Consider the following 10,510-nt stretch of genomic DNA (forward strand, 5'->3'; position numbering starts at 1 on the left):
ATAAGCCGATATAGACAGTGTGACCTTGACTACTCCAGAGGCTTGTTAAATTGACACTCTTTTTTTTAAAACTTTTGAAATTACAGCACCCTTGTGCAGATGGTTAATTACCTAATTGGTTACAGGAGTTGTCACAAAACCACTGATGCAAGCCACACAATAAATATCCTCTGGTAGCATAAAGCACTTCTTAACTTTGAAAGGCATTTTGAGTGGACTTTGCAGAGTGAACACAGAGTGAATATAAATGGGATATGCTCAATGTAATATAAGCTATTCTCAAATATGAATGAAATAATATCATCCTTCAACACAGTTCTCTCTTTATATGGTGAATTTTAGAAAATGTGTTTTGTATACCCCACCCAAAGAAATATCAAACTACGGTCAATTACAACAGTGTTCAAAACCCTCCTCCCATCAAAAACAAACAGTCCTCCCTTCTCCACCCCTCATTCCCTTTTCTACTTGTAGTTGAATGCACAAAAGACATGCTGAGAGTATATTCCATGTTCCCGAGCAAGACAGAACTGCGTGTGCTTTGTCTGTGAATACTTCTAAATCAGTCGTGCACTCTGAGGCCCTCATTTATACAATGTTCAGTGAGAAAAGTCATTAGTAAACACATTCACTTGGGATTTGAAACTGTTTGGTTGCTGCTTGCCTTGATAGAGTGCACGCAGAAAGAATCAGATTTCTCCGTTATCAAAGTCAGCAGTTTGTATTTTCCTTGGCATGTCTCACCGGGGCAAATGGCCACAACGTGCCACAGACCAAAGAAAGGACAACATTCTTCAAGAGCTGTAGTGGTAAACATTTACCATGGCTCTCTTAAAAAGGATAGAGAAAACAACCTGAAGCTGATTTCAGTGTGTCATGTAAATGTAGTACAAGGAAAAGCATCATTAAATGTGTGAGTTTGTGTGAATTTTTGCTGTGACACTTTATGAGGTGATTTAAAGTGGCATAAAAAAATTCCTTTAGGAAGGACAATGTCCAATACTTCATACCCACATTGCCCCACTTTGTTGAGTACTTATTAAAGCTGAGATTCTTTTTTTCTTTTTTTAGAGCAACCTTGTTTTTATGACTTGCATGCTCCTAGACTTCTTTTTTGGCTAGTTAAGCTTGAGGGTTTTTCTTTTCCTAATTACAGATTGATCCCAGAGGATTTTCCTGGGAGTCAGAAATTGCTGCTTAAAAGAGGAAGACCAATAGAGAGCCCCGGTGCCTTGAAATCTTGTCACTGAGACATTCCTTAGGGATTAAGCTAAGTTGTGAGGCAAGGTTGGCTGTTTTTGTGACTACTGTGTGGATCTGCTGTCTGCTGGAAACACCATGTACCCTGTGAAGTACGGTGAAAGAACACATTGATCTCAGTGGCTATACAGCACAGGAGGAAAACCCAGGTGAGAGCAACCTTTAGTTGCACTGAATCAGAGCTAGGCATCCTTTTATATACTTAGAACTTTATCCTATGAAACAGTGTACAGTATGTAGACAGTACATACCGACGTTACTGAGTGAGTTTGTGTGAATTATATATATAGTCTAGAATTATATTGAATGGAATGTTTAGTTTAACTCTTTACAAACACTTTTAAATCAGGCGAGATTTCTTTTCTTTTCTTTTCTTTTTTCAAAAGAGCTGTCTCTTTTCCATAGGGATGCTTTTTCTGCAATGTAGATTTCAAGTTAATTTTGACAACTGACACAAGATCACATAAGCAAATCACAATATAATGAAAAAACCCTCTCTTTCTTAGAAGAAAAAAGTTTGCTGCTGACAGTTGGCATAAGACCTGGGTTTCGCAATATGCATATATATATATATATATATTGATCCTTCCCTTATTTCCAAAATGAAAGACACTGTCTGTTACACAACTAAAAGATAGATGAAAACCATGCAGAAAAAAGACAAAAGTTATATTGGCTGTCAGTGTAGAACATCTACCTTCTTGCACATACCCACAATGCCCTGTATTTGTGTGATGTAAAATGGAACAACGCAGCAATAGTTCAGCAAACATGGTTTTATGAAGTGAGACTTGTGTTACGGCTAAATTTGTGTATTCAATGTCAAACATGAAAACCCCACTTCCTGAAGTCGGCTAAGAATTTGACACATTCAGCATTTTGTTGTCCTACAGCTTTCCTTCCCCATCTGTAATCTGCTTGAGAAACATAAAAGATTGCTGTGGCGGCATTTTTTGTGGAACATTTCCAGCTCTTTGGCAAATGATTTTTGGGTCATGTTGGGGAGTTTTTTTGTTTTGTTTTTTTAAATTTAATCCGAACATTAAAGAATACAGAGCCTTTGTTGTTGAGGAGCATTGATTTGATCTGTAACGTAGGTGTTAAAATAGGTCAGTGAAATTGTTTCAACATTCCTGCAATAACAAAAGGGTTTATTATTTCAGTTAAAACAGGCCTGCAAGTACAGTACACCAAACAATAAGTTCATTTATAGCTTTACATTTTAAAAAAATCTAGTTTGTACTTGAGACTCGCAGCAATCCACAACCACAAATTGCAACTGTTTGACACTGTAATAACTGTTGACTCTTGAGGAACACATCAGATCCCCTTCGCTTTTATCTTTATTCACAGCATCTCCAATATTAAGTAATTATTTCCATTCACAACTTCCTCTTCACTACGGCAGGGATTCAACAGCTGAGGTAGGCGATTGCACGCACATTTGGTAATACCTTTGGAGCAGTCAGCCTTTGAAGTACCCACCTGCTTTCCATTAATTTCATTTTCATTCAAGGAGAGTTATCAGGCACCTGCACTCTGTTCTTGGCTCAATATCAGATACTAGGAGACAGAAACAATGAAAATACCTTCAATCACAGGATCACTTAAATTTGTTTTTCTTTCCTTGCTCAACATTAAAATGAACTTGTGATCCTGCTGTTAAAAAAAAAAAATATTGATTGACTGTTTCAATCTTAAATGTGCTGTAACAAGGTGCTATTTTTTGTGGAAAACACTTCTGTTTTATAGTGCCATTAGAACTGGGGTAGTTTTCTAAATGTGTTCACACAACAGCAGCGCTCAGTTATGAGGTCCTAAATGCATGTTGTGAGTTTTTGTACTCCAAAGTGCAACACCATAAGGTACAGTTAAAGCTAATAAGCAAGCAGCTAGAAGCTCAGAGTCTTTTTAAACAATCCCTGTATCTTTAAAAAATATTAAAGCAAAACAGATCTTTTTTTATTTTCTCTGTCAATCTGGAACTAGTGAAGACTTCATATAGTAATCTTAATTTTATATAAAATTGTGACTCACCGCCCCTATGAAGATTTAAAATGCTGAGATAAATCCTAGTTGGATTTATGAGCACATGTTGAAAAACCTCTTTTCTAATTACTTCACATAGACCTAAAGATCTGTTAGTGACCATCTCCCAATCCCCAGTCACAATTTAAAAAAAATTTACATTCCCTGACTGGTTATCAGTGGTAACTAATGGTAACTAGAGGTTTCTGGCAGTTGCTGCAATGCTAAAGATCAGTTCATGTAGACCTAGACACCGGTCAGTGTATCATATACTACATATATCATATATAATTTTAGTATATAAAAGGAGCACCTATTACTTTGAAGGCAAACATATTATTTTCAGTGCTAACACACACGTTTACTTTGAAAAATAGTGTCTTTAGTTTTTGGTTTGTTTGACACTTTTTCAAGCTCCATCACAGCTCGGAAAGTAGATGGTGAGTTTTCTCAGACAGATCCACTTTTTCCATGGAAGCTACAGTCGAAAGCAGCAATCTGCTAGTGATCAAAACAATCAAATCAAATGTCATCGTCCAGTAGTCCACTCACTAACTGGTTAGGGAATACACATTGGAATTCATATAGCAACAGTGCATACGCACAAATCAGTGTGTAAATTGTGTGTACGAACATGTACAAATGAGTGATTTATCAATATGAATTTGTTTGTACTTGCAAGCATCTCTCTTGCAACATTGTGACTACTTTTACACTTCACCTGGAGGTAAATGTGTTTTCTTATATAAAGAAATGGGGCCATGGTAGAATGCTGATAGTATGTAGACACTATTTAGATAAGAGCCTGTTGATTCAGAATGATTTTGTATTCTTAAAACACGCATGGTGGTAAGAACAAAATATGCCAGTTGTTCCATACTTTTGTGTAGGGTAAGAATCAAACTGTGGCTGAGGTTAAGGGAACAAAGAGCTGTATGAGGTCATTTGTACTTGTTTAGTGTCAACAAATTACTAAAGAAAGAAATCCTCAAAAATAAGCAATTAAGCAAAGCACATATATACAGTCGCTGGCGCATACAGCCTTACCCAGATAATACAATAAATAGATGGAGAGTCTCCACATGAAGATTCAAACTCTTTAGTGATCCTCTCATAAATAAGCCTGAGTCATGAGCACTTTGACTTCCTTTGCTACCGTACAAATGTCTGGAAGGAGATAGATGTTTTCACTCTTCACACATTGTATGTGAGCTCACTGGGGTATTAATCTGCTCATCTGCTCTGTCTGTTTAGGTGTGAGTTCATGACCTGTAACCCTCGTTTCAGATGCAGAGTCTAATTTGAGCTCGGATCCCCTGTGACAGTGGCCTTTTGCACACACCGCTCAACCTCGAGGGAAGGACACAGAGGCAACACACAATCTAAATCAGAGATTATAATGCAAACAGCCCTGTGGGGCTCACTAATGACTAAGGTGAGCCTGAGATGCAGCTCCAACTCTGGTTTAGAATATCAATTAGGTCTCTCAGGGACGTGGAGATGGAAGGAAGTGACTGGCATAGTAAGCGCCTAGCGCTTGTCTGTGGGCACCACTAGCACACGCTCTGCACCACAACGACTGCCAGGAGATATTGAGCAAAAAGGGAAAGAGGGAAAACAAAGTCGAGAATTGTAAGGTGGTGTGGTTGGGGGAAAGTGATGCAAGAGGGCGAATTCCATTGTCATGCGTTTTCCAAAGAAAGAGGAGCTTGTAAATTTGTTCGAGCAGCCTATTCAATTAGCTCCAGACATCCACAGCTGGTCCCCAGGGAATCATCTCCACAGATGTGTTGTGTGGTGTTGTCTCCACACCCCAGAGAAGCACCCTTCTTCAGCTCTCTCCCTTTCTCCCTCTCCTTCTCTCAACTCTTTCCTCCCCTCTTTGTTACATACTCCTGACAACAACAAGGTACTGGTAATCAGATGCTGGCTGAGTTGGTATATACAGAGCACAGAGCACAGACAACAGGCTGAATCTGAAATCATCTCACACCGCCGGTTGATATTGTTCAAGGACAAAGAGTCATCCCAGGCCCTCCTCTCTCTAGACACAAAAGCAGGCATACTCAAACACACCCATATTCAGAGTAATGTACAAAAATAATGGAAAACCCAGCGTTTACTGGATTCATGAAGACGTGGAGTGCTTGTAGGGCAGCATAATGTTACTATTTCATTAGTCTGATACGAGCAGACTAACCTTTGACACAATAAGCTTCGACCATAAGTAAAAAAAAGAAGGCAAACTTCTCATTTGTAGTCTGCAACCATTTTACTTTGGCTTATACCAGTTTCTGTCAGATACAGTATTATTACTGTATCTGACAGAACTATTATAGTTAATAGTGTTATAGTCAAATCAAAAAATATTCAATCCCATTGATGATTTGTTCCTTCTGTGACCTGTGTCAGACCTTTCAACAAAATTTAGCATAGGATCAAAGGACATTTAGGCAATCAGAGAATTCAAGTTTTAAGTTACAACTGTAAAGTGATCCAATAGTAAAAGCAATCATCAGCACGTCGTGCTGTCTTCAGTTGACTTTAACAAAAAGCTTCTGTTAAGTGGGGCAGAGTCTCGGACATTGTGGTGGGGAAATTTTGGGCATCTCTTCTTTGCAGAACAAATTCAGGGCTTCAGTGCTAGCACTCTGGAGAATCTGTGAGCACGGACTGCTCATTTTGCATCAAACACAGCATCTCAGTGAAGTTCAGGTTCAGACTTTGACAAGACCATTTGAGAACTTTTATTTTATTACTTTTGAGCCATTCAATGATGTATTTGTTTTGATGCCTTGGATTGTTTTCTTCCTGCACAACCCAGTTGCACTTGAGCTAAAACTGACAGAGTGATGACCTAACCTTCTCCTTCAGGATTTTCTGTCAGAAAGCAGAATTTATCCTTCCCTCAACTATCACCCTAGCCCAGAAGCAGCAAAGCATTCCCACTTTACACTGCTGCATCCATACTTGACTGAAAGTATGCTATTTTACTGGTTTTCAGCAGATGTTACAGTAGCTCCTACTTTCCAAGAAGCTCTACTTTGCACACAGTCCACAGAATATTCTACCAAAATGTAAGTGGCCGAGAGTGATTTTGACTTCAGCACTCTCACATAGATGCCATTTCCCCCTGTGCCCTATTTTCTATGGACCTTTTGTGACTTCCTGGATGAGCTGTTGACATGCGCTTGGAAGAATTTTGGAAGTGTGTCCACTTCTAAGAAGGTTCACTGTTATTCCATGTATTCCCCCCTCACAGATGTAATGTCAGGCCCATATTATTTCAAAGCCTAGGCCGGATCCCACTAAGACTGATGCCATTCATTTGATTTTTGGACAGTGTGCTAGTGGACCTTTTACTGAACTCCTTTGAACATGCTATATTGAAACACTTATTTCATTAGTAATCAGGTCTGGAAATATCTAGGGTCAACTCAGAGACTATATATAGGAGATGGATCTTGCCACTATGAGATCACCCCTTGGTAATATATATATATATATATATATATATATATATATATATATATATATATATATATATATATATATTGATTTAGTAAATGCATGGATAAATGCATTTTCACATCACTGTTTAATAGATTAGAGTTAAATAATATTTAAATCTTGCCATGTTTCCTACATCGACCTACTTTATTTTACATTTTTTATGATAGAACACATAAAACAGAAGAGATAGACTTTTACCTGTAATATTATAGATTAAGAGTAAAAATGGTAAAAATGTTAGCTTTTCTGGTCAACTGATACTATCCCGTACACAACAATGTGTTGTGTGAATGTTTAACATGAAATATAAATGGGTATGGAAAATTGCCGTATTGTGTTCTATCAAACGACTTTGTTGAACAGAAAAAAGTAATTCAAGATAAAAATTCAGCTTATTACTTCTTCCTGCCCGAAGTGTATTTTTATCTGAATAAAGTTTTATTTTTGCATCAGTACAGTGTCTCCGCTACCTTCTCTCTTTCCCCCTTTCTCTCTTCCACTCCTACCTCACCCAGACAGAGTGATTGATCTGATACGCCATTGAGTCAGATTACATTATGCAGTTCTCACTGATAAGAGAATAGCGAAACAACTATTTTCTTTCCCCTTATCTCCTCCAAGAGGCTGTGTTTCTAAAAGGAGAACTAGCCTCCCTGGCCAGATATCATTATTCATTTTGATCCAAGGCTTTCAGTACATTGATTACATTTTATAGGCACACAAATTTCACATGAGTGGTCAGCACTAAGGCCATTGCTCTCTTTGCTCACCCTGAAGAATATAATCCAAAACATCACTACAACTCAGTTTATGCGATTGCTCAAAAAATGTGAAGCATCCTAATCATTGCGGTCAGGTGCTGAATGTGGAGCTTCTTCCTCACATTCCACCTTTAAGACCTTGTCTTGCTTAAATAACTGCCTAGGACACTGGGTGTGGGAATTTGAGCTTCAATGCACCTCTCATCCTTTGGGAAGCAGATGAATTCTTCTCCTGCCACTCCCCAGAATGGCTCAAGACATCTTGTGCCTATTATTCTGAATTCATAACAGCAGGGAGTTCAGTTTTTCCACAAGGAAAACTGAGAGTAAACTACTGTATACAGTAAAATTACCACACAATATAAAACGAATTTCAGATTGATTTAAAACAGAAAATAATAACATGTGGAATCAATCTTAAACTAATAGATGCAGAATAGTCCCAGAAGAATAACACAATATCTCTGTTACATATGAGTTCAATGTTTAAGTATTTTTTAAACTTCTATTTATCCTGGGAGGGTTATGCAATAGCATCCTGCCTCACAGTCACATGTAGTCATATCTAAACACCACTCAGTTCTCCACAGTCCTCTTCGGCTTCGGGGGTTAGGTTTCTTGCTTGAGAACACAGAAGTTGCAGCAGGGGTGTGTTTCTCATGTAATAAGTATTTCACAAAGCATTTCACACTGCCTTGGTCCAGTGGAATGGCAGCGTATTTCTGTAATGCATGCTGCTGTGTGGGGTCAGCGCCAAAGTGCTTCAGACGAAGGAAGAGAGCGAGAGTGCTGTGCAAACCCACTGCAGAGGCCAAGCCAATAAAATGACTGGAATATTTGCTCTGGGATGCCTGATTTAGTGTTCTGGCATTTTGGATTAAGATGGGCAGGTTAAAACACTTCCCAGGCATTTCCCGATGATTACATTGTAGGCAGATAAATGTTGGCTGCCAGACAGACCCAATCACACGACCTGATAGAGGCAAAGACGTGAGGTCATGCTCTCTCCTCTGTCTCACATTGTATTGGATCCCAAGAAAAACGCCCATGAATTCATTTTCTGTAACTGACACTGGCCATGGCTGTTCGAAATACTTGCAGACTTAGATGGTACAGTCTAAGCAGTGTCAGACACAGTACAATGTGAATTATAAAGAAGTATATAATTGACTTTCTTAATGCTCTCTGGTTTTGCATGACAGTAAAATAGGTCTTGTCAAAACCTCCAGTATGAAACACGGCGCTTTAGATAAGAGCGTATTGATGGATAAACGGGATGTCAATAACCTGGCTGCTCTCATGATCAATGTCCAATGATCGTTTCCTGTTTCTACCGATTAGTGGTAGGGTCAAACATACCTCAGCATCAACTTTTCCTTGCAACCTCATCTAAACTAAAAAGGACATCAACAAATGACTGCCCCCTTGTGGGTCTCCTTATGGGCAAATTCATGCCAGGACCCCATTAACCCTTTTACAATTTCCTCAGACAGAGTAATATTCTTTATAACATCGAATTCAAGCATTTTTAAATGCTTAAATGATTAAATTTAAAAAAAAGAATTACAGTTACCTTAATCGTCTTATAATCCTGTTGAGAATTTGTTTATCCTATTTATGTCATCTGTAGTCAACGATAGGAAAATCCGCTTTGTTATCATGAAAATAATCAGAAGTAACTGATAGAACAACAACATTCTTCTCACTTTAAAACCTTGCCAGTCGATATATATATTATAAATTGCAGTGCATATTTATGGACAATAAGCTCACGTTTCTTTTGTCGATGAAAGATAAGCACATAGCTGAAATAGGGTTATAGTATGCTGCTTTAATGTGGTTCCGCTGGAGGTGAGAGTGACAGTACACAGTGAGGATTTTTAGTGGCGTTGAACCTTCTGATTTTATGTGTTAGCTACTAAATGTAGTTTACAGTTTACTACTGTATGTAAACACCTCAGCATGGAGATGGTGTGCTACTTTAGCACCTCTCAACACCTTTATGGCTAAAGTTTTATTGTGTATGAGCTTCCCTTGGCAGGCATAATAGCCCTGGAATGCTGACTTGGGATTTGCTTTGCCAGACCTTTCCTCTCGTGTTAACCATTTTGAGTCCAGATCTCAAATACAAAGCAGTTTCAGTTTTAAATGTATTCTTTGTTAACATGAACCGCTCCTGTGATTTTAGATCTTTGATGTTTTGAAATGTGAATTTTAAAGCCAAAGATAGTCACAATGATAAATGTTTTTATAGGCTATGAGCAGGGACAGGACTTCAATTCAAAATGTGCCCATAGCTTTGATGAGTCCACTTATATGCTATAGTTGGGCAAAATCAAGATACTTTGTAGGCAGCAAGAATACTTATATTTACCAAGAAACAAATGACAGGAATGGCTTATTATTCTTGTCATGGTGCACTTCTTCCGTCTTTATCAAGGTGCAACCTCCCACCCTTGTTTTCCAATGCTTTACCATTTACCTTTTTCCTGCCCAAGCGGCTGGATTCTCCTCTTCTTGAGAGATAAGCAGATGGCCCTTTCTTCACTAGGGGAATGGGGGCATAAAAATGCAGGATTTGTCCTCTGTATTACACAAAAAAATGTGAAAAAATAAATAAAAAAATAAACAGGACTCTGGCTTCTTGTCCTGCAGCTGAAAATGTCACCCTGGCCCTGCAATAAATCACATGGGGTTGTGATGTGTTTACTTATTAGAGTGAGGTGCATCGTTGTCATCCACAGTCTTGCACGCCCCCCAAAACACACTTCCATTTCTGCTTATTGCTCTCTCGCTCTTATGCGTCACCTTTTCTGTCTTCCTGTATTCCTTGTGTATTAATCCCTTCATACATATGATCCACAATATTTATTTACATTACACACACATCCTGCAATTCTGTCTAAAAACTGTATTATAAGATTAAAATGCTTTCAAATACAAGACGC

Source organism: Astatotilapia calliptera, chromosome 1 (assembly GCF_900246225.1).
Source record: "Astatotilapia calliptera chromosome 1, fAstCal1.2, whole genome shotgun sequence".
Classification (NCBI taxonomy): domain Eukaryota; kingdom Metazoa; phylum Chordata; class Actinopteri; order Cichliformes; family Cichlidae; genus Astatotilapia; species Astatotilapia calliptera.